Source organism: Mesoplodon bidens (assembly GCF_964165515.1).
Source record: "Mesoplodon bidens genome assembly, chromosome: 3".
NCBI lineage: Eukaryota > Metazoa > Chordata > Mammalia > Artiodactyla > Ziphiidae > Mesoplodon > Mesoplodon bidens.
Window position 1 is genome coordinate 141,965,274 of NC_138178.1, and position 23,470 is coordinate 141,988,743.

At 46.4% G+C, this 23,470-nt stretch overlaps 1 long non-coding RNA gene across 2 annotated transcripts in view; it reads left to right on the forward strand.

The window, feature by feature from the left end:
* Positions 1-18,299: 18,299 nt before the first annotated feature.
* Positions 18,300-23,470, forward strand: part of LOC308613413 — a 160,113-nt gene continuing 154,942 nt past the window's right edge. For both annotated transcript variants that reach the window (XR_014015246.1, XR_014015247.1), the window contains exon 1: positions 18,300-18,763. This is a non-coding gene — a long non-coding RNA (uncharacterized lncRNA). The remainder of the gene's footprint in view (positions 18,764-23,470) is intronic.

Here is a 23,470-nt window from a genome sequence, read left to right on the forward strand (position 1 = left end):
AGAGGGGCCTGTGCACACACATGTGGACACACCAGTCTGTATGTCTGAGCTCCATCCATATGTTGCCCTTGGCCACCCTTGGGTTTTGGGAGCATTAACCAGAGAAGGACACAATGCAGTCCCTGGAAGTAAGCTCAGGGCTGATTGGGCAGGAAATTTGGGGACTGTTGTCTAGAAGAGGGGGCTGGGGCTTGGTTGTGTGTGTGTATGTGAAAATATCACTTTGGTCCTGAGGGAGGGCAGCTCCCAGTGGAGGGCCAGAGAGGGGACTTTTAATAGGGCCTAAGGCAGCGGTGCCTCTTGCCCAGGTGCAAGGGCAGTACTACCGGGAATAAACAGCCCCCCCCTACCAGGACCTTCCTCTTCTATGGAGACACAGTCTTTTCCAAGACCTTGCCCTCACATGTGCTCTGGATCACCAGGGAAGAGGCCAGTAGGGAGAAAGTGGCCCTAGTTCTGTGGTACATGGACCCAAGTCTACAAGGAATTCAGTGAACCACCTTCTCATCAACTCCCAGGCCTCCAGTGACTGCTCATGACTAATGCATTTGATTGGAGCCCCTAACCCAATGGAAAAAATGGCCATTCCCAGGTTCTATGGGATCCAGCCAAATGCCTTGTATGGAAAGGAGACGAGGGTAGAGGGAGTGTTGTTAATTATGTCAGAGCCTGCCAGGCTAATTTTTCATGTTTGGACCATTTTACTGTCTGGATAAAGAAGCAAAAGCAAGACATCTGATAACACCACTGTTTTTCCCCCTTGGCCCATGTCCCTTCACATACCAGTTTAAGATGTTCCTGCTATTCTGTAAAGAAAACAGAGAGGGCTCAGGTACTCCCCAAATGCCAGCCCAAGTCCTGAATGAGACTCCATGACTTTTCCTAGATAATCCACAGCTTCCTTAACAAAGAGGACCAGCATTCATTGTGTGCTTTTGTTTTATAGGCTGTTTTATGACTGGAAAGAACCTGCTTATTGTAAATCTCTCTTGTGGGATTTACAGAGGTGTTGTATGTTCTATTTTCCTGACTCTTTCACACATTTATTTAACTTCATTTATTACTTGGCATTTTGTATTCTAAATCTTAATCATATAAGAAAGAAATATTGTCCAACAGACACAGCTGTCAGAGTACTTATTACGGCTTTATTCATTTAAAAGGTGGGGTTTCTCCCCCTTGGTAGTTCTCCAGCTTTTAAAATACATTTTCTCTGTGAAGCCCTAGAAGTGGCTCATAAAATTGGTGTGTTTGAGTCTGTGGGCTTCCAAGGGTGCAAAATGCTTTCTTCAAGGAATAAACTCAAGTTTATTATTGCTCCAGAATTTTACAAACTATCTTCTTTGCAAGGGAGGGACAAAGTACATTCTAGTTTTTGTTTTTCTCAATTGCTGACTCCTAGGTTGGTCCCTGATTTCCCTATCTGTCTTTGACCTCAGGGAGTTTTGGGGCCCTTCCAAACTCTCTCCTGGCATTTGTTTGGTGCGTGTGTTCGTAAAATCTACATAATGCATAATTTACCATTTTGAACATTTTACAGTGTACAGTTCAGTGGCCTTCACTACCTTCACAATGTTGTGTAACCACCACCACTATTTCCAGAACTTTTTATCGCCTCAAACAGAAACTCCGTACCCATTAAGCAATAACTTCCCATCTCCTGGAATTTTGATCCTTAGCTTGTGCAGTGTTTATGCTCCTTAGAGCCAAGGAACCTGGCTTGAAATAGTTGCTCTGCCCCTCACTAGCTCTGGGATGTTTAACAACTTGCCTGATCTCTTTAAGTCTTGGTTATTCATCTGCAAAAGGGAGCTAATTAGGGCTTCCCTGGTGGCACAGTGGTTCAGAGTCCGCCTGCCGATGCAGGGGACACGGGTTCGTGCCCCGGTCCGGGAAGATCCCACATGCCGCGGAGCAGCTGGGCCCGTGAGCCATGGCCGCTGAGCCTGCGTGGCCGGAGGCTGTGCTCCGCAACGGGAGAGACCACAGCAGTGAGAGGCCCGCGTACCGCAAAAAAAAAAAAAAAAAAAAAAAAAAAGGAGCTAATTAGAATCAGAATAGCAGCCTTCACAGAGTTGTTACGTGCACATAGTACCACACATAAAGGAACATCATCAGCCCTCAAGAAGCATGTTGTCTTCTCCTTGTTGTCAGTGCCTCATTGCATCAGATGAGGATTCTCTGCTATTAACCCTCAAATCCCTCGATCCTCACAGCCACCTGGGCTAGACCTGGCTCCCTCTCTACCCCTGAGGCAGGGCTAGGAGGGGGTAAGGGCATTTCTTAATCTTCCCAATAATGACTAACATTCGTCAAGTGACATTTGTCAAAAAGAGGAAACTTAACACAGAGACAAGTGCTAAGGAACGTCAAGAAGGTCTCCCAGCTTGTAGGTGAAAGACAGGATTTGAATGCAGTCTGGCTTCAGGGCCCATGTTCTCAACCACTGGACTCTAAGGCCTTGATGTGTTTCTAAGCATCTGGTGACGATGGTGGCAGAAGCAGAACTTGGAGAGGGAATTTCAAGCTCACCCAGCAAGTCAGTGGCACAGCTAAGAAGACAGTCTGTATCTTCTGACTTGCCACCTGATGCCCCAGCCACTGGCTCTGGCTGTGCTGCAGGGGTAAATATTCTAAGAGTGTTATGTCAGAAGTAATCAGGGAATCAGGTAATCCACTTCCCCTTCCTTAGAATGAGGCCTGAGTCTTTAAGGAGCTTTTAGACATGAACAATACCAATGGCTTTCCTCCTGGAGTATTGCTTTTTTTTTTTTTTTTTTTTTTGCGGTATGCGGGCCTCTCACTGTTGTGGCCTCTCCCGTTGCGGAGCACAGGCTCCGGACGCGCAAGCTCAGCGGCCGTGGCTCACGGGCCCAGCCGCTCCGCGGCATGTGGGATCTTCCCGGACTGGGGAACGAACCCGTGTCCCCTGCATCGGCAGCCGGACGCTCAACCACTGCGCCACGAGGGAAGCCCCTGGAGTATTGCTTTGATGGCTTCCCTCATATATCTTCCAAACCACATGGCTGGAGTTGCCTAAGGATGAATGTCACCAGCCACCTACCCACTCACTGCCACCATCCTGATGGTCAGTCCTCCAATACATCCCATCTTTAAAACTTTATTGACCGAGCGTGGGTAGTTGAGGAGTAACTTCTCATTTAAGACATTGTTTATATTTTCATGTTTGTTTCTTAAAATGGCTTTGTTGAAGTCCCTCAGTTGGGACAGAAGACTTTTTCCCTTATCCTCTAGGAACTGATAGAGTTTCTCAAGCTCACAGGTGACTTTCTGTCATTCAATTTGTTTGTTTCTAAATTAGATAGAGACAAGTGATCACATGAACACCGAAGTAATCACATGCATTCTTTCCTTTTCATCATTTCCCACAGATGCTGCTCTATAATTTCTTCTTTGTTTGATTCTATTCCCATCACATACTCACTGTAAAGGAATTTAAAAAGGGAGACAAAACACAAATATATTTAGAACTTTAAAGTGTATATCATGCAATGAAATTTCAAACTGAGTTTTTGCAACTCCAAGGCTACCTTCAGTGATCTTAAGGGATAATCTTAATAGCTTCTCAGAAAATTAATTTTAATTAATCTTAGTTCAAAAATAGATGCGCCCATGTATTTCTAAGGGAGAATGGGACATGTCATGAAGTCAAGAACATGTGTCTGTGGGTGTAATTATGAAAAGACTGGGAATGAGTAAGTTATTCTGTAAAGCATGTGGGTGTCTGCTTTGTGGTTCAGTTCCTTGGCTCTGGAGTTGGGCTCTAGGGAAGTATATGTATCTTAAAACGTGAAAATGGAAAGAATTCAAGGAACATGACTGGTTCTACTGCATCCAGACTCTATCCTTGACAAGTATCAGAGTGACTGCAAAATGGAGAATGAGGAGGGAATACAAAAGGCAGAGGGCAGGTGTTTCGGAGAGTTAACCTGCTTGGATCAGGAGGGTGTGTGCTGAGAGGTAATTAGTAGATAATTAGATAATTAGTAGCAGACATGAGATAATTATTTATCACCAAGAGCTGACGTATTGGGAGCAGGAACCATTTGAACCATAAGTGGTAATAACACTTTTTAAAAATAGCCCAAATATAAAACGCTCAATTAGAAAAAATTCAGAATCAGTAACCGCTAAGGTAGAGAAACGGTACTCAACTTGTGTTTACAAGTATCTTTTTTTCTTGGTCTTCTAAGTCAAGAATTGGCAAACTACTGCCTGCTGGCCAAGAACCACCCACATCACCTGTTTATGTTTGGCCCTAGAGCTAAAAATAGTTTTTACATTTTTTAATGGTTGAAAAAAATCAAAAAAGTATTTTGTAATGTGAAAATGATAGGAAGTTCAAAGCTCAGTGTCCATAAATAAAGTTTTATTGGCACACAGCCACGCTCAGTAATGTATTGTGTGTGGTTGCAGAGGTCAGTAGTTGCACAGAGACTAAGCGGACCTCAAAGCTTAAAATATTTATTAGTGGGCCATGTTCAGAAAAAAGTTTGCCAGCTCTCAGGCAGTTCTTGCAAAGTGGGCAGTCAGTAGCTGTTCCCCAAGAAATGAGTTCCATTGACAAATAAATTGGGAACTGCTATTTTAAATAAAAGCAAACCAGTTTCTTCCTTTTTTTTTTCCTGCTGCAACGCTGGGCATGTGGAAACTTGTTTCCCAGATCAGGGATCCAGCTGGCGCCCCCTACAGTGGAAGCGTGGAATCTTAACCACTGGACCACCAGGGAAGTCCCAAAACCAGTTTCTTTAATAAAGTAATGCCACAAGGACATCTACAAAAAAAAAAAAGTTGGGAGGAGGGAAGCAGAGTATTTGATGTTTCCCAAACTTATTGTCCCTGGAATTTTTTTCTCTTTTTCAAATGGGCTCTTCTGTGGGACTAATGATCCAGGGAATATGACTTGGTAAATATTGATGAAAAGTAATTGGTGATTTATACACACACAATCGAGGAAAACAATCCTGCTGCTTAAAAACTGATGGTAGTGCTTCCCTGGTGGCGTAGTGGTTAAGAATCCGCTTGCCAATGCAGGGGACACAGGTTCGAGCACCGCTCTGGGAAAATCCCACAGGCCGTGGAGCAACGAAGCCCGTGCGCGACAACTACTGAGCCCGTGTGCCACAACTACTGAAGCCCCAGCGCCTAGAGCCCGTGCCCCGCAACAAGAGAAGACAGTGCAATGAGAAGCCTGCTGCACTGCAAGGAAGAGTAGCCCCTGCTCACAGTAAATAAAGAAAGCCCGCAGCAGCAACAAAGACCCAATGCAGCCAAAAAACCCAAAAAAACTGATGGTAGAATTTCTTTCAGAGGGAAACCTGTTTTTTTGTTTCACAAAACATTTTCTAAGTCATTTGGTCATGAAAAGTTAGGTTCCAGGAATTGGATCTGGAAGGTGGAAAATGGAAACAAAGAGCGTTAAATAACTCTGCATAGCACAGTGAGGACACTTGGGGTCTGGGGCCGGGCACGGAGGAAGGATTGAGAGGTGAACAGGAAAAGTCAGAGATGAGCAGGCTCCTTGGGAGTCAAGAAGAATCAAAGAAACATGGTGAGGAATGTTGATGGTCAGAAACGCCCTGAACGGCAGCCGGGACTGTAGAGTTTGTGGAGCCCGTTGCAAAATGAAAACGTTCAAAATGCAGCAAAAGGTTACGTTAGAGGTACTAAAATATAAAGCCTTTCTTCTTTCAACTGCAGTCTCTCTCTGTCTCGCTGGTTTTAATTTGCTACTTAACCTGTGTTCCCTCATGCATAGGGGACTCCACAAGTGCAGATCCTTGTGGGCACCCGGATTCAGCTGCGACTCGGCGCATGCGCATGCCGCCCACCATCTGTAAGCTCCCCGCTCCGGACCCGGCCTGGGCCGGGAAGTCAGACCCAAATTCTCCAGTTCCCACGTGCCTACCCTCCCACCCCGCCGTGGACAGGTGAGAGGCTGGGGGTAGGTCACAGGGTGAGGGTGGGAAGGGGGGCCTGGGGCACCATGCAGAGGTGGGAGGTAGCTGCAGGGGGTGGGGATTGGAGTAGGGGTGCAGCTGAGAACCTGCTCCAGGAAGGCAAGGAGTTGGCGGGAGGACTGCGAGTGAGTCCCAGACGCATGCTCTGTTGATCCATCAGACTTCACTTACAAGAGCACAAATTCAGAGATAAAATTTCAAGAATTTTGAAAGATTTTCAAAGACAAGTGACCACAAAGCATGAAACCCTAAGTGCAGGCCCCTCTGAGCACCGGTGCTTGTGGGACGGCATTAGTTGCACACATGTGAAGCCAGGTCTGGTGCTGCATAATCACGTCTACTTTCTGAAAAGAAATTACTCCACACCCTTGGTAAAAAGTGTTGGGTCATCAGTTGCCTTGGCAAATTAAATGCAAAAAGGACCAATTTCCTTCTTTGGGTCCATGCCAGCAAAGGGAACAAAACAGTAGTAAGGAGGCAGGGCTAGGAGGAGACTCAGATTTCAGCATAAACAAGAAATTGGACCAGAGGTGGCCATGAGAACACAGTCCCAACGAGGAGCATGCGGACATTTTTGGTTTCCAACCATGCAAGTGACCAGAGCCAGCTGGAAGGCTTGGAAACAGACAGATGGCCCACACTTGGGCTTCCTATAGTATGACTGATGTTTTATGGGGAACGTGTTGAAAATATGTAAAAATCATCTGAGGATATTTAATAGTCCGTTTTTACTGTGTTCATTTCCCTGTGCTAGAAGTAAATCTAACTGTGGTCTTGTGCTCCCTGAATTTGTCACTATTAATCACTGGTGACAGGAATCAGCAGAAAATGATGGTGATAGATCTTAGCTCAATTCTGGTTCCTACTTCATACCTCAACTCCCATGTGACTTGGGGGAGAAACTGGCCATAGGCCAAGAGGCACTCTTTGCAAATAAAGAATACATAATGCATCTTTTCCAGAAAAAATTCCAAGACAAGGGGGAGCAGAACTGCTTCTGCCCAATCAACCTGGCTTTGATCAGAATCAAATGATGGAGAATATGGGGGAAGAGAGGCAGTGACCATATCTAGCTCACTTGCCCAGCTGACAGCATTGAGTAAGTCAGTAATGAATGACTGATATAAGCCACTATTTTTTTTTTTTTTTTTTTTGTGGTACGCGGGCCTCTCACCGCCCGGCCTCTCCCGTTGCGGAGCACAGGCTCCGGACGCGCAGGCTCAGCGGCCATGGCTCACGGGCCCAGCCGCTCCGCGGCATGTGGGATCTTCCCGGACCGGGGCAGGAACCCGTGTCCCCTGCATTGGCAGGCGGACTCTCAACCACTGCACCCCCAGGGAAGCCCTAAGCCACTATTTATTGAACACTTTCCAAGTATCAGGCATTCTGCCAAGCGATTCTCATGTACTATCTCACTTAATTGATTCTACCAGGTAATTACCCCCTGTATTACAGATGAGAAAACTGAGGCTCAGAGAGGTTACACTTGTATACAAATAGTGCAGCCATAAGTGCCAGAACCCTGATTCAAACCCAGGTCTGTCTGCTTGCTAAGCCCAACCTATTGAGTCATATCTATGAAAGTGAGCTTCTACTGACTTTTGCTGAGAGGTGAAACTCCTTTTACTCTTTCTTAAGTGTACATATCCAGAAGGTCCTGAAGCTGCTCAGATATTTTGTTAATTGTAGTAACCCGAGATAAATCACTTTTCCAAAACCAGACATAAAATAGTAGAGGGGATTGATGGCATTTGTACCTAATGTTATTTGTTTGATTTAAAATGTTTTATCTCAAAGATTGAGGACTGAGGTCATATCTCTCATGTCTCATTTTTCCTCAAGGTCTTACACATAGCAGTCACTCAGTAAATACTGGAGAACGTAATGCTTTGAGAAGAATCTTAAGATTGTTGTTCATCTTCTTGAAACTTTTGGTAGCTAGTATGATAAAGAGCTGTTTTAGGACAGGGAATAACACAGTAAAAGTGACTTGAAATGAAAGAGTAAACATTTTTTTATAAAGTTATCTACCCACCCTCTTTATTGTGTAGCACTGTAATAGCTCCAGAGGGGACAAATGGCCAGTCCAACTCTCCTACTCAAATCTCTGCAGCTGACTCACCTGCTATTTCACTGCTTACAGAAGCCATTCACTCTCAGTCTAGAAACTTGGGGTTTGTCTTCTTCAAGTTCCACATGCACCTGTCAGCAGGATCTATCATCTAAGTTATCTATCGAATCTGTTCCTTTCTTCCCTTTCCCACTGACACTACCTGTTTTCACAAAGTCAGATTTCTCATTGAACTGTTGCGTTAGTCCCCATGCTCCAGTGCACTCTGCACACTTGGGTGTGTTATTTCTAAAATGAAAAGGAGGTTCTGCCTCCCCTCTGCTGAAAATCCTTCAAGGCTCCTAGAGCAGCATACCCAAAAGAACTTTCTGTGACAGTGGCAGTGTCCAGTATGGCAGCCACTATCTGTATGTTGAGTACTTGAAATGCGGCTAGTGAGTGTGGACTGAGTTTTTCAGTTTAATTAACTTTAAGTAATTTAAATACCCATATGTGACTAACGGCTGCTGTTCGGACAGCATGGTTGTGGGACGACACACAAGTTACTTAGTGTGACCCACAAGGCCCTCATTGGTTTGCCCTTTTGCCCTTTTCCTATCCTCATTTTCTGTGGCTCACCACTCCACACTCTGAGCTCCAACTGAACTGCTTGCTTTTTTCTATATGCACATACTGTATTCTTTCATGCCGTTTCTTCTCCTGGAATGCCCTATCCTGCTTTATTTGCCTGGCAAAGTTCCTACTCAACTTACAAGATTTAGCTCAAATTCCTTTTCCTCTGTGAGGCCTTCCTGTACAACTTTAGGATGAATTCATATTTCTCCTCTGGGCTCCCACCAGGGCCCTCACACAACTCCAGGGGGCACCATTTACACTGGAGCCTATGTGAATGGCACCTTCTGGATTTGTGCAGTGCATGGTATATGCAGCCCTCATGGTGGTCAAAGTCCAAACTTATATACATGTTGCTATTTTGATGCAATACTTTCATTGAGGACATTGATTTATTTATGAGGCACTGGGTTTGGCTTGCATATAACTGTAGTCTTTTGTTTCTATGTCCTATTCCTGTGCCACTCTGTGAGTCCTGCAGGAAGTGATCTTGTATCCTAAAAACCTGGCTTAGTGCCTGGCACATAGTAGAAACTCAATAAATATCCTTCAAAGCAGGGGCTGGCAAACTACAGTTTTTGTATAGCCCGTGAGCTAAGAAGAGTTTTTACATTTTTAAATGGTTAGAGAGAAATCAAAAGCAGAATACTATTTTGTGACATGTAAAACTTATGTAAAATTCAGATTTCCACGTCCATACATAAAATTTCATTGGGACACAGGCACATCATTTATTTAAGTATTGTATGGAGCTGCTTTGGCCTCACGCAAGCAGACTCGAGAAGTTGCAACAGAGACCATGTGGCCAACAAAGCCAGAAAGATTTACTATCTGGACCTTTACAGAAGAAGTTTGCTGACCTCTGTGCCAAAGGAACACAGAAACAGACTCCTTCCCCCTCAGAGTTCAGATACTCCTTCTCCTATCTTTTCCTCCTCACCACCTGCTTCAGGACAGGATGTGGCCCTGGTGCTTGCCAAGCCCCACATTACAGATCCTCACTCCCTGGCCTCCTCTGGTACCTTGACCCATCAAGGGTGCCGCTGTCTCTTTATTCCAGGTTATTCTTGCCTCACACTGTACGCTCCAGAAATATCAGATGGCTTGAAGTTCCCCCCAGACATGTATTTTCAGCCTTTCCTTGATAGTCTTTTTTTTTTTTTTTTTTGCGGTACGCGGGCCTCTCACTGTTGTGGCCTCTCCTGTTGCGGAGCACAGGCTCCGGACGTGCAGGCTCAGCAGCCATGGCTCACGGGCCTAGCCGCTCCGCGGCATGTGGGATATTCCCAGACCGGGGCACGAACCCGTGTCTCCCGCATCGGCAGGCGGGCTCTCAACCACTGCGTCACCAGGGAAGCCCCCTTGATAGTCTTAATACACAAGATTCCTCTTTTCCCTCCTCCCAGTTTTTAATCCTCCCCCGCACTGCAAACACACATATATCTGCCTGGGGATCTTCTGGGACACAGAGCAGATGAAACAAAACTCCAGGAAATCTTTCTCAGTCCTTCCCTCTCTTAGATTTAATCACTGCTCTCTGCAAGTTCAGACTCTTCACATACTTGGTCTAGTAAATAACCACATTATGTCCTAGTGAATAGTGTGTGTCTAATACGTTTTCTGCATTTCATTCATGAACCGACTCATGCACATGTGCCAGGCCCCGTGCTACGTGTTGTGGTTGAGTCAGATGTGGTCCTTGCTTGTCTGGCTGGGTAGACAGTTATTAAACATGAAAACAAGTGCATAATTATACATTGTGAGAAGCGTCATGGAGGAAAAATAGGGTGCTTTGAGGAGCATTATCTGGCAGGCATGTGAGAGACATTCAGAACTGTTGCCTGGATTGGTGCTGAGTTGAAAGAGATGGCCCGGTCAAACCCTTTCCTTTCCAATGAGGGACTGAGGCACAGAGATGTTACATGGCTCACCTGAAGTCACCCAGCCCCTAGCAGTCAGCATAGCCACATGCAGCCCGTTAATTAGTTTCATTTGGGCCACTCCAGTTCTGATGGTCTTTATGTTACCCTGTTTACATTACTGTCCAATGAATATTCTTATCGATAGTCATCATGTGCCTCTGTGAGAACTTTATCTTGTGTTTTAATAACTCGCTAACCTAAATTTGATCCCAGCTAATCAGACATACTGATTAATTGGTGAAAGGTGGCCCAAACAGTGACAGTAATCATTTCCAAAGGCTTCAAAGTGGGCAGCAAGCTATCATATATTCCCGCAACCTTTTCTTCCTTCCACATTGCCCTAGTCCTCCTGGAAGCTGATGTGGATAGACTTTGTTGTAGTCTTTCCCGACAGTGTGGCTGGAGAGCCGAATGGCCCCAGAAGCTCATTCCACCCATACTTCATGTGGCTGGAAGATGTCGTTCCTGTCAGAAGGCCTTCCTCTGACTCTCGCACGTGATGACAGTTTCACTGGAGTCAGGTGGACCTGGGCTCATCAGCGGCTGATATGGAGAAGCCGCTGGATCGAGGCAACCAAAGTGGTTTTGAGCAACACCAGGTGAGCAGACGGTGAAGTGCAAGGCTGCAGAGAAATGAGGACTTGGCCTGCTTAAAAACACCTCTCTCACTGCGCCCCTGAGTGTGTTCGCACTGTGCAGGGTGGTGGCAAATGCACGCGTCTGGGGACTGGGATTGAATTCCGGCTCCTCTTCTTCGGGGTGACTTGGGCAAGTCACTTAGCTTCTGTGGGTCTCAGTTTCCTCACATGCCAAGTGGAAGTACTGAGGGCCGCTGTGGAGGTTAGGTGAATTTGTGTGTGTAAAGAGATTAGCAGCCAGCACAGGGTGAGGGCCCAGTGGCTAGACCGGCTCCATACAGAGCGCCACTCTGCCCCAGGCACTGTCCTGTATTAACATACTTAATCCTCACAAAGCCCCTCAGAACCAGGTACCCATCCCCTCATTTTACTAGATGAGGAAACTGAAGCACAGAGAGGTTAACCCCTGTGTCCAGGACACACAGCTAGTAAGCATCAAAGCTGGGATTTGAACCCAGGCAGATTGGCTCCAGCATCTATGCCCATCAGTGCTACACTAAACGGCCTCTCAATAAAGATGGGCTAGGGTGTGTTCTTACATTGACTGTTCCTCCCTTTTGCTTTAAATTGCCAGTTCCTTCTATTCACAGTATTCTATGATTACCTTATTATCTGAGCTCAAAATTTGAAATCTGTGTTCAAAGAAAGGATTTTGTGCTGCAGAAGTTAAGAGGTTTAGAGGAGAGAGGCCGTTTTGAAGATGTGGTTTGGATACTGCAAAGTAGGGGTTTCTAAAACATTTGTGATAGCTCAAGGGGACAGCAGGATAGAATGTTTGAAATCAATATTGTTCTGAAAAAGCCAGCATGGTAGATGAAGATATTCTTTTTTTTTTTTTTTTTTTTTTTTGCAGTACCGGGGCCTCTCACTGCTGTGGCCTCTCCCGTTACAGAGCACAGGCTCTGGACGCGCAGGCTCAGCGACCATGGCTCACGGGCCCAGCCGCTCTGCGGCATGTGGGATCTTCCCGGACCGGGGCACGAACCCGTGTCCCCTACATCGGCAGGCGGACTCTCAACCACTGTGCCACCAGGGAAGCCCAAGATATTCTTTTCTTTGCCCTTTAAGTCCTTTAAAAAATAGACAGTATGAGATTCAGAGCCTGCATACAGAGCCCTTTCTGAACGTGAGTGACTGGCAGACTACGAGGTGGGATAGGGCGCTGCGGACTTCCCCTCCCCTCCTCTCCCCTCCCCTCCTCTCCCCTCCCCTTGGGAGTCAGGGCCCTCTCTGAGCACCCCTGTTGGCCCATTCATCCTACCAGGAGTTCTTGGTTCTTCATTGCTCCTCCGTCCTCAAATTCCAAAGCAAACTCCTTTTCCTCATGGTATCCAAGTGGTTCTCAAGTCCCTGGAAACAAACAAACCCAAGATAATTTTTAAAGAATTTTGTGCTTTTATTATTTCTTGTACTCCAAAATTTTCTATAACCCAGGATTCTAACCCTGTTCAAACTTTAGTTTTAGTAGATACGTGAAAGGAGGGTCAGGTGGTATGAGACATTCTGGGACAGCTTCAGAGTAGAGGGAGAAGAAACTGGTACCCTTGGTTGCCTCTAGGGGAGGAGAACCATGGCTGGAGGAGAGGATAGGAGAGGATGATGTCATCCTTTGTACCTTTTGAATTTGAGCTTATGTGAATGTATTACCTATTCCAAAAGAAATGGAAAATAATTAAGAAACAAAGGTGGTGTTTGAGGCTGCACGCCTCTTCCTCTGTGAGCAGGGTAAGTGGTGATAAGTACTCTTGTTGGAATGATAATCTTCCTAGGTAGGTTGGGAGGGAGAGGCAGCTGTGGTGGACTGGCACACACGCTGCCATTTCTTTTTTTTGTTTGTTTTGTTTTGCGGTACGCGGGCCTCTCACTGCTGTGGCCTCTCCCGTTGCGGAGCACAGGCTCCGGACGCGCAGGCTCAGCGGCCGTGGCTCACGGACCCAGCCGCTCCGCGGCATGTGGGATCTTCCCGGACTGGGGGACGAACCCGTGTCCCCTACATCAGCAGGCAGACTCTCAACCACTGCACCACCAGGGAAGCCCCACGCTGCCACTTTTATGAGCCACATGATACCCTCCCCCCCAAAAAATCAGTCTTTCTCATCTCTACCAAAGGAAGTACAGCATATAAATTTAAAACACAGACTCAGCTCCACCACTGCCAGCTGTGTGACCTTGGGCCTTTTAGCTCTTTGTGACTCAGTTTCCTCATTTGTAAAATGGGAACTAATAGTGGGTGTTGGGAGGATTATAGGTTAAAGCACTTAGAATAAGGTCTGGTATATAACAAGTAGTCAAACATCCATTATTATTACAGGAAGTCCTTGCTTTGCATAGTTCCAATATGTACAAACTTAAGTTGCCACATTTTAAGGAACACCAGTCCCCCATAACATGTGACCAATTTCAGTTACCATTGTATATTAAGTGTAATTGCATAAAATACAAACTTCGCTGCTAGCTCATTCCACAGATCACTACATAAACAACAGATGCACATCATGATCAGTGACCAGTCATGTCACTTATTTTACAGCCTATTGGTTATTAAACCAATCTGTTTATTCAATCCACACACATCTGTTATTCAGTTCATGCACAGACAGCAAAGCACTTGGTTACGTTGCTTCCTTGTCTTCCGGTCATAAACCCACATGCCATTTTACGGAGATAGTTAATCAAAAAAGAGAATTGGCCAACAAAGATGGAAGTGCAGCAAATAAATGAAAAGGGATAACACCGGAAGTAAAACTGTATGTGACCAAAAAAAACCTGAAAATGGCAACGTCAAAGCAAAGGTAGGATGGGATCTAAACCTGCACGAAGCTACGGTGCAAATTATACTGAAAAAGTCCAGTGAATATAAAAGCAAGCTCAAGTCCCTTCAACATCTTGTAGTTTATTTTATTATTATTTTTTGACATCTTTATTGGAGTATAATTGCTTTACAATGGTGTTAGTTTCTGCTGTATAACAAAGTGAATCAGCTATACATATACATATATCCCCATATCTGTTCCCTCTTGCGTCTCCCTCCCACCCTCCCTATCCCACCCCTCTAGGTGGTCACAAAGCACTGAGCTGATCTCCCTGTGCTATGCAGCTGCTTCCCACTAGCTATCTATTTTACATTTGGTAGCAACATCTTGTAGTTTAAATTGTACTAGGAACAGAAAGCTGCTTATGGTTGAAATGGAGCATTTATTTCTACTTTGGATTCCGTGCAGTGTGGCAGTAACTTTTACTCCACTGTGCAAATAACTTTGCAGGATTTGAGTCTAATGTAAATGAAGTTAGAAAAAAAAAATAGATGGCCATAGGAATGTTGACACTGCTGCCATTACAGAGACTCTAGATGTGCAGGCAGAGTGAAGGTGGGCATGTCAGTATAAATGAGGAAAGTGGTGGTGACAAAAAGGATGAAGTCTCAGAAAAAATGACATCAAAAAACATTTGAGGACTTCCCTGGTGGCACACTGGTTAAGAGTCTGCCTGCCAATACAGGGGACACGGGTTTGAGCCCTGGTCCAGGAAGATCCCATATGCCATGGAGCAACTAAGCCCATGCACCACAACTGCTGAGCCTGTGCTCTGGAGCCCGCAAGCCTTAACTACTGAGGCCCGCGTGGCTAGAGCCCGTGCTCTGCAGCAAGAGAAGCCACTGCAATGAGGGGCACGCGTACTGCAGTGGGGAGTGGCCCCCGCTCGCTGCAAATGGAGAGAGCCTGTGCCCAGCGACGAAGACCCAATGCAGCCCAAAAATAAAATAAATAAACATTTGACCCTAAAGAACCCCTTAGATCTATTTCATGACATTGAATGTTCAATGGGTAGAATGTTGGAAAGATCCAAAGGAGCATGAAAATTCATGAAGGTATGCAAATGATGCTTGCTCTGTATTGTAAATTATGTGAATAGAAAAAGAAGGCAAGCACTGTTCAAACTACTCTTGATAAGTTTTTTACCAAGAAATAGAACACATTAACTCTCAAAATTCCTAATGTTTTAAATAACAGTGTATTATATAGAGTTACTATTTTTTCCCTCTACATTTATAATGGACAGTAAGAGGGTTTTTAATGTTTTGACAAAACATTTAAAGGTCATAGAACAATCATCACTTTTCGCATTGAGTATTTAGGTCAGTTTGAATGGTGTCAGCTTGCACAGTCAAGTTTAGGGTCCTGCACTGCTGTGCAAAGTGAGATTACCTCTACTTCCTCATGGAAGAGTACAGAACAGCTTTGTTGTTGTTGTTTTAAATTGTGGTAAAATATACATGAGTTACCATTTTAACTGGTTTTAAGTGTGCAGTTTAGTAACATGAAGTGCTCTCACAGTGTTGGACAACCATCACCTCCAGAATGTTTTCACCGTCATAAACTGAAGCTCTGTGCCTGTTAAAACAGTAACTCCCCATTCCCTTCTCCCCCTTGCCTTGGTTACCAAGGCAAGGGGAAGTTACCTTTCTACTTTCTCTATGGTTTCGCCTATTCTAGATAACCTTATGTAAGTGGAATCATACAATATTTGTCCTTTTGTGTCTGGTTTATTTCACTTAGCATAATGTCCTCAAGGTCGATCCATGCTGTGGCATGTGTCAGCATTTCACTCCTTTTTTGGCGAAATAATATTCCATTGTACATACATGCCACATTTTGTTTATCCATGAATCTGTTGATGAATACTTGGGTTGCTTCCACCTGTTGGCTATTGCGAATAATGCTACTACAGACATGTGAGAGGCTTTGAAGAGTAGTTCTTTCTGGAAAGTGGGGCTGGGGCTTACTCTTCATCTGAGACCCTTCTGTACTATTTGATTTTTTTAAAAAAAACTATGAGCACAGGATAATTATAATAAATAGGTCAATAACATATAATATTAGAGAATTTGGAAAATCCTACCACATGGGAGAGGTTTAAGTGTATACAGTATGTGTGAAGGCACCAAGCTTGGAGCTGGAGTGTAGAAGGTATGTGATGGCTGCTACTTACAGTGCAGTCTGAATTTTGTATGCTTCCCTCTGGGCAGAGGGCATGGGAGTGCCCCAGACTGGCAGCAGGGGAGGGCTCAAAAGGTTGCACTAGAATTTGCTTTGGTGGCCCATTTGGAGGCAAGTACCTTCCTTTTGGTCCCTTCCCAAGAAACCCAAGGCCTGGGGCTGCTCCAAAGGCACCCAAGCTTCCCATCTGTGCCCCCATCTGGGCTGGTCCTCCTCAACCACCAAAAACCAGGTCTCAGGCAGCATGCCATTCTCAAATCCCCTTATCAGAAAGTCCCTGTTCTGACTCCTGTGACCTCAAGGCCCTACTGATAATGGTTGTTAGTCATCACAAGTTCTTGTGTTCTTGACTGGCATATAGTTGCACTGTAAATGTAAAAATAATTTTTTAAGGATGACAATTTTGTGCAAAACCATTGGCACTTCTTTTCCAGTCTCCATTGCAGATACTGCTAATTGATTGTGAACATGCTGCTGAGACCAGAAAAGGCCTGAGAATCTTTCTGAAACAAAATCTAATCTCAATAATTTGGAGTTGGCACTTGCAGTGAAACCTATTTGTCATCTCTGTGACACAAGGAGTGACCTTCTTGGTCTAGATATCAGGTGTTGGGACAGGGGTTTGGAAGGGAGATTAGGGGGGCATGGTTTGCAGCACCTCTGAACTCATGCCATGGAGCTACGATCATACCTGGATAGCTCAAGCATCTGCGATCTTCTCTGATTTGAAGACATAAAGGTGACCTTGAGAAAACTGAGCTTATAGGGTGGGCCTCAAGGTGGCCACGATGAGTCCATCTCCTGATACCACGGGTTAAGTCCTGAGAGGTGGAGTGTGTCATGGCATCTCCACCCCTGTCATGTACTCTCAGGGGAGGAACAGGAAGGCTTGTGGCCCAAGTTACAGCCATGAGCAGGTCTGGGGAACTGGGCCATGATGTGTCAGTGCTCTCCCCACTTCTGTTGGCCCTTCCTGCGAATTAATAAGATCCTCAGGCCTTGCAGATCCAATCTTGGAGGGAAGCAGAGAAAATTTATTATAAGAAAAAGAACCAAGCAATAGGGAAATCAAATTGTCTGCTTTTGTCAATGGAGCATGTTTGCAGTGAGTCTGGCTATATGCTTCATAGATCAAGCCGTATCCAATGAACACTATAGATGGAGCCATTAGCACCCTAACACTGGCTATTTTGAAATTTGTTCTCCTGGATCTTTGTTGTCCTAGGGCTGGACGTGCATCTTCCATAAGGTTTAGCTGTGGAAAACCTTGTTCATTCAGATGCTTATCTACCACTTGTGACAATAATAATAAAAAGAATAGCAATGGAGAGCTTACTATGTGCCAGCCACTGTGCTAAGTGCTTTATAAACATTACCTCACTTAATTCTTACAGGAACCCTAAAGGTAGGAACTACTGTCATTTTATAGATGAGGAAACGGAGGTTTAGAGAAGTTCAGACATTTATCCAAGGCAGCCCCTGGGGGAAGAAGCAGAGCATGGACTTGAATCTATATGACTAACTCTAGGTCCCTAACTCTTAACCACCAGGATCTATATGACTAACTCTAGGTCCCTAACTCTTAACCACCAGGCCACTTGAAAAAATGACTTTCTCCCGTAAAGCTTTTAAGAATAATTCTGTGAACATGATGGCAGCTGTCTGGTGGCTTCTACTGGGAAAATATTCCACTCCACTAAAACTAGGCATTGCCTGCCAGGTCCCCTCCCCTCTCTTCCCTTCTCTTCCCCATCCCTCCTCTATCCCTCCCCCACTTCCCTTCCCTTTCTCTGATCGGCTCCAGGTTAAACCCCCTTCTCATCCCTCTGCCTTAAACCCTGCCAGCCCATGTGAACGGGAATCCTCACTCTGCTCAGCTGTCCAGGCAAACCCCGCAGAGGGTGGGCCTCCTGGTCCTTCGCACCAATGGCTTTAGTCCTCCAGGTGCTTCTTTTTTTTTTAATTTATTTATTCGTTTACTTTTGGCTGTGTTGGGTCTTCATTGCAGTGCATGGGTTTCTCATTGCCGTGGCTTCTCTTGTTGCGGAGCACAGGCTCTAGGCATGCGGGCTTCAATAGTTGTGGCTCAGTAGTTGTGGCTCGCAGGCTCAGTAGTTGTGGCGCACGGGCTTAGTTACTTAGTTGGTCCACGGCATGTGGGATCTTCTCAGACCAGGGCTCGAACCCGTGTCCCCTGCATTGGCAGGCGGATTCTTAACCACTGCACCACCAGGGAAGTCTCCTCCAGGTGCTTCTGATAGACCGGAGATGCAAGGGCCCTGCCTCCTGCTCCAGCAGCAGCCTGGTGACATCCACAGTTCCCAGCTACCTGTTGCGTTTGAGGCTCTTGGCCTGAAGGCTCTGGTGGCACTGGAGGCAGGGGGGCAGGAGGGCGGGTGAGGCCCGCTTCCAGCAGCAGATGAGGCAGGCCTGGTGGAAGCTGTGGCCACACTCTGTGATTACAGGTCTTGGCAGTACTGGAAGCAGATGCAGCAGTGACTTCTTCCTTGGGTGGCGAGCGGATCAGCAGCGGCCATGGCAGGTTCAGTTTCACTTTCCTTGTCTCCACACTCTCTTCATTGTCTCCTCTGAGCTGAAAGCTTGGCCGTGGCCTCCCAGACCAGCTACGAGTAATCTGAGCCTTTTTACTTTAGTTCCTTTCACTTTCCTAGTCAGAAGCGGCTTCTCTCGGTTCTGCAGCTTTCCTCTCAGCAGGCCTGAGGGGCGGGGTGGGGGTGGGGGCGGCCCTGTATCAGGGGAAGGAGACTGTTTAGGGTGGGGAAACCAGCAAGGGTTTTAGCCCCATGGCTGTTCCCCGGCCCAAGGGGCTCCCCGTTTGTCAGATCAGGATGTTGGGAAAGTGCCTTGCCATAACTGCTGTGCTGGCGCCGAAAGATGTGAACCCACGGGAGATGTGATGGCTGCTTCTCAGAGCGATCCGACTGAGCCCACAGGGCTCCGGCTGCTCCCAGGGCTGGGGGAGGGGCCGGAAGGCTGGCTTCCTGAGAGTTACGAAGGACTCTAAGAAGTTGGCAGGGTGACATTGTCTGAGTCACATCTCAAGAGAATTTGGGAAGAGAAGTGCTTTTCTAAAACTTTTATACATGGAAAATTAGACTTTGCATTTAATAGGGAATTGGGGACAGGGGATGGTGAGGGGTGTGTGCTTTTTCAGGGCTGGCCTCACTGACAGGTGACATCTGAGCCTTATGGAGAAGCGAGTCGGGGATAAGGGATGAACTGGATGTCCTGGGTTCTGGTGGTGAGGGGTGAAGATGTAATTAAGTTATCTGGGTGGTCTTAGGGCTTGGAGCTCCTGCCTCTACATTGACTTCTGCCCCTGGAAAGGGAGGCTGCATGCATGCTGGTGGGTGGGGAGGAGCCGGAGAGGTCTTGTGCTGCTCTGAAGTAGGTTCTGGAACCCTGGACTGCTGTTCTTGGGTGCTGGGAAGTGAGCCTACAAAGAGGAGATCATAAAAAGGTAATGTGTGAGCTTCCCTGGTGGCGCAGTGGTTGGGAGTCCGCCTGCCGATGCAGGGGACACGGGTTCGTGCCCCAGTCCGGGAAGATCCCACATGCCGCGGAGCGGCTGGGCCCGTGAGCCATGGCCGCTGAGCCTGCGTGTCCGGAGCCTGTGCTCCGCAATGGGAGAGGCCACAAGAGTGAGAGGCCTGCGTACCGCAAAAAAAAAAAAAAAAAAAAAAAAGGTGATGTGCTTTACCAAGAGCTGGTGATGGCCCAACACCTTTACCTTTACCTTTCCCTGCTGGCAGGGGATGTCCTGGTTAAGAGGTGGGAAAGGCCTCGGGGTTGGCCACTCAGAAGCACAGCTCAACCAAAGAGAAGAGTCCTGACTGGTAGGTGCTGACTTCGGAAGGGCTGCAAGGGGACTGTGAAAGTTCAGTGAAAAGAGACAGTTGCCAACAGGGGTGTGAGAACAGTGAGACTCCCTTTGCTGAGCCTAGCTAGCTTGTCCTACCGCTGCAGCTTTGCTTGAGAGCGAAGTGTTGAGAGGCCTGTTTCAGGAAGGAGCCCCTTATCCCTCATCACCATTCTCTGAGCACCTGCAAAGCGTTCTTTCACAGATGACCTCTGGACACACTCACAGCCCCTTCTTCAAGCTCACAAGGTAGAGACACTCGCCTGAGGCCAAACTTCCCAGGAAGAGGTGGAGCCAGCATTCAAGCCGAGGTCAAGCTGAGTCCAAAGCTCAGGTTTTTACCATAGATACTAGGTGACCTCTCACACACAGTAAGGGACCCTGAAGGCATAGGACAGGACCTGTCCTCTGGGTGGGGCTAAACATTCTCTTAGGAGACAGAAGTCACTGAGACTTTCGTTCTGGCAGCAGCAGAGAGGACCAGTGGAGGGGGTGTCCTTTGCTCTTTGCATTTACTCTGTGTGTCTGGAGAGAAGCAGTGGCAAGAAGCTGCTGGACTTGTCCTAGGCATTTAAGGGAAGAGTGCCTGTCCTGGTTTTCGCACTATCTAGCCTGAAACATCTGGACTGGAAATACTTAGTCACAAGCTCTTCTAGTACATGCAGCCACACAGAAGTGACATTCGGGACATGGCCCTTTGGACACATTCTCCCATCAATGCACTTAAGTCATGTGAGCATCCCAGGCCCCTCCCAAGGGTTTGGAGAACTGGAGTTACCTCCTACTCTGAGTTGGATTGGAATATTGGAGAAGTCAGGGTGAGGTGGACTCAGGCAGGGGGGCCCAGCCATTATCATTATAGAGGAAAAGAGACCCAGGTAGTTTCTGACAGCCAAAGAAACACCTGTTTTAGGGCAGAAGTGAGGGATAGGATCTTGGTAACGTCAATGAAAAAATGACATTTTGTCAGATACCGAGAGAGAACCCAGCGGAACAGATTTGCATTGATGTTCTACATGGGTTCCTCTGGTGATTCATGGGCCAGCCACAGAAAAAGGTGAGATTTTCAAAAGTATTTCCTACAGCAAATTCAGTTCCACATTGAAAAGTGCCCGAGAATCAGCATTTGAACCGCATGACTGCAGCAATTTATGCTTTACTAGTTAAAAAGCTTCCCAACTTTAATTTTTAAAAATTGATTTTACAAATCAGGATAGGCAGGCAAGGAGATCCCTAAGGCTATGTGGTCTTTCCAAACTGTCTTGGAGAACAAAATGTTTGAAGGCCTCTATCAGCAAGAACAGGTTCGATTTCCAAGGTCTCTTTAATTTGGGATCCCAGCAGGCCTTGTTTCTAGTGAGAGACTAACTGCCCTCTTTCCTACTGCAGGGATTGAGAGAAACGCTGTTGTCAGGCCTGCAGGCTGGAGCAGGGAGAGACCACTACCACTGAGTCATAAATATTCTCATCCTTTCTTTTAACAAAGGTATATCTATATCTACATAGAAAAAAAGATTGGGGGAAATACCAGATGTGCATGGTGGCTCACTGTAGGTGATTTGAATTTCTTTTCTTTTAATACTCAAATGTATTTTTCAAAATTTCCACAAAGAATATGTGTTCCTTTAATAAGAGAGAAAAAAAAAACCACCCACATAAATACCTCTCTCAGTAGAGACACAGATGTAGAGAACAAATGTATGGACACCAAGGGGCGAAAGTTGCGGGGGGAGAGGGGGGTGGTGTGATGAATGGGGAGACTGGGATGGACATATATACACTAATATGTATAAAATAGATAACTAATAAGAACCTGCTGTATAAAAAAAGTAAAATTCAAAAATAAATAAATATTTCTCTCAGGTAGAAAAATAACAAACATTTATGGAACACTCTGATTTGTAAAGTCCTTCTCACATACATTCTAATTTAATCCTCTCAACAGCACTCTCTGATGACTATTTCTATTTTGGCTTCAGAACACAAGCCTCAGGAGGTTTAGAAACTTTCTCAAGGACCCATGCAAGCCAGAGTGGAACCCAGTCTTCTCACTGTAGGTTTCCTCATCCGTTAGGATGCCAGAATCTTGGGATGAGGGGACTGAGGTTGCGGAAGGAAATCTGAGGGCAGGTCGGGGGAAGAAGCAAGGGGCAATGGTAACCTCATGGGAGGTGGAGGTTGGTAGCTGCTGTTTGGAGAAGTGTGGTCGTCATTCTTCTGGTTTTATTTGGTGGGTCTCAGGGATGATTTCTGGGCTGAACAGAAAGCTTGCCCTCAGGATATTGGTCTTCTGGAGCTCCCAGCAGCTGGGTTTTGCTCTGCCTGGCTCACCTCTCTAGTTGGATACAATGGGGAACTGCTTCCCCAGGTCACCCATGGCCCCATACTTTCCTCCTTCTTTCCTGGGCCCAAGGCAGGGCTTCTTCCTTGTGTTGGACAAAGTGAGAGGCGTAAGGGCCAGTGTTGTTCTGCCTGCTTACACCCTGGTCCCGGGCTCCTCCAGGAGCCAAGAGGTGCCCTCTGCTGGAGTGGAGGCTTCCGGGCTGAGGCAGGGAATCTGGAGATGAAGACAGGCAGGTGGAGTGTGAAGGAGGTTCCCTTTCAGAGCTGGAAAGAGGGAAGGTGAAGTGGACCATTGGCTAGAGCCACCAGAGGATGCTCAGGGAACACTCCAGCTGGCAGTCTGCCCTTCTCTGTTAGATGTCAGCCTTGCTGGGGTGAGGCTGATCTGTCCCTGATCATTAGTGTGGACCAGCTGGAAGAATTCTTGAGTCCAGTTGATTGGGAAGGAAGATGAGAAGTTCTGTTTTTTTCGAGAGATAAAAGAAGTGGTGTGTTGGAGCCAGCTCCTGCCAGCTTTTGAGGGGCCAATTGTTAAAATTTTAAGCATCTTGTGAATCGTCATGCTGGTAGCTTGAAACTGGTCATAGTGGGAGTATTTCCACCATCGAAATGGACAAATGCCACAAATCAGAGCTTCTCCCTGCCAGAGAATTGACTGTTAAACATTTACCTGCATATCCCTGGGCAGGAGTACCCTTTACCTCATGGTTTGGGGCTCACTTTGTCCTTTTAAGGGAGATAATGACAACGCGCTCTGGCTTTGGGCTCTTCTCTGTGATGTCAGGATGGGAAGTGGGGTCACCCTTGCCCTGTGGCTTTCATTTTCCTATACCTAAATCACAGGGGGCAGGCTGGGCTGGAAAGGGACCTCCTGTGTCCTCTAGGCCATGTGACAGCTGGTACAATGCCCGGGACAAAGTACGTGCTCCAGAAATAGTTGTTCAAGGGGGCCGAGGGAATCACTCTCACCTATTATAATTTCATAATTTTCCTGACTGTTGTCAGCAGAGGGCGCTACAGGACTAA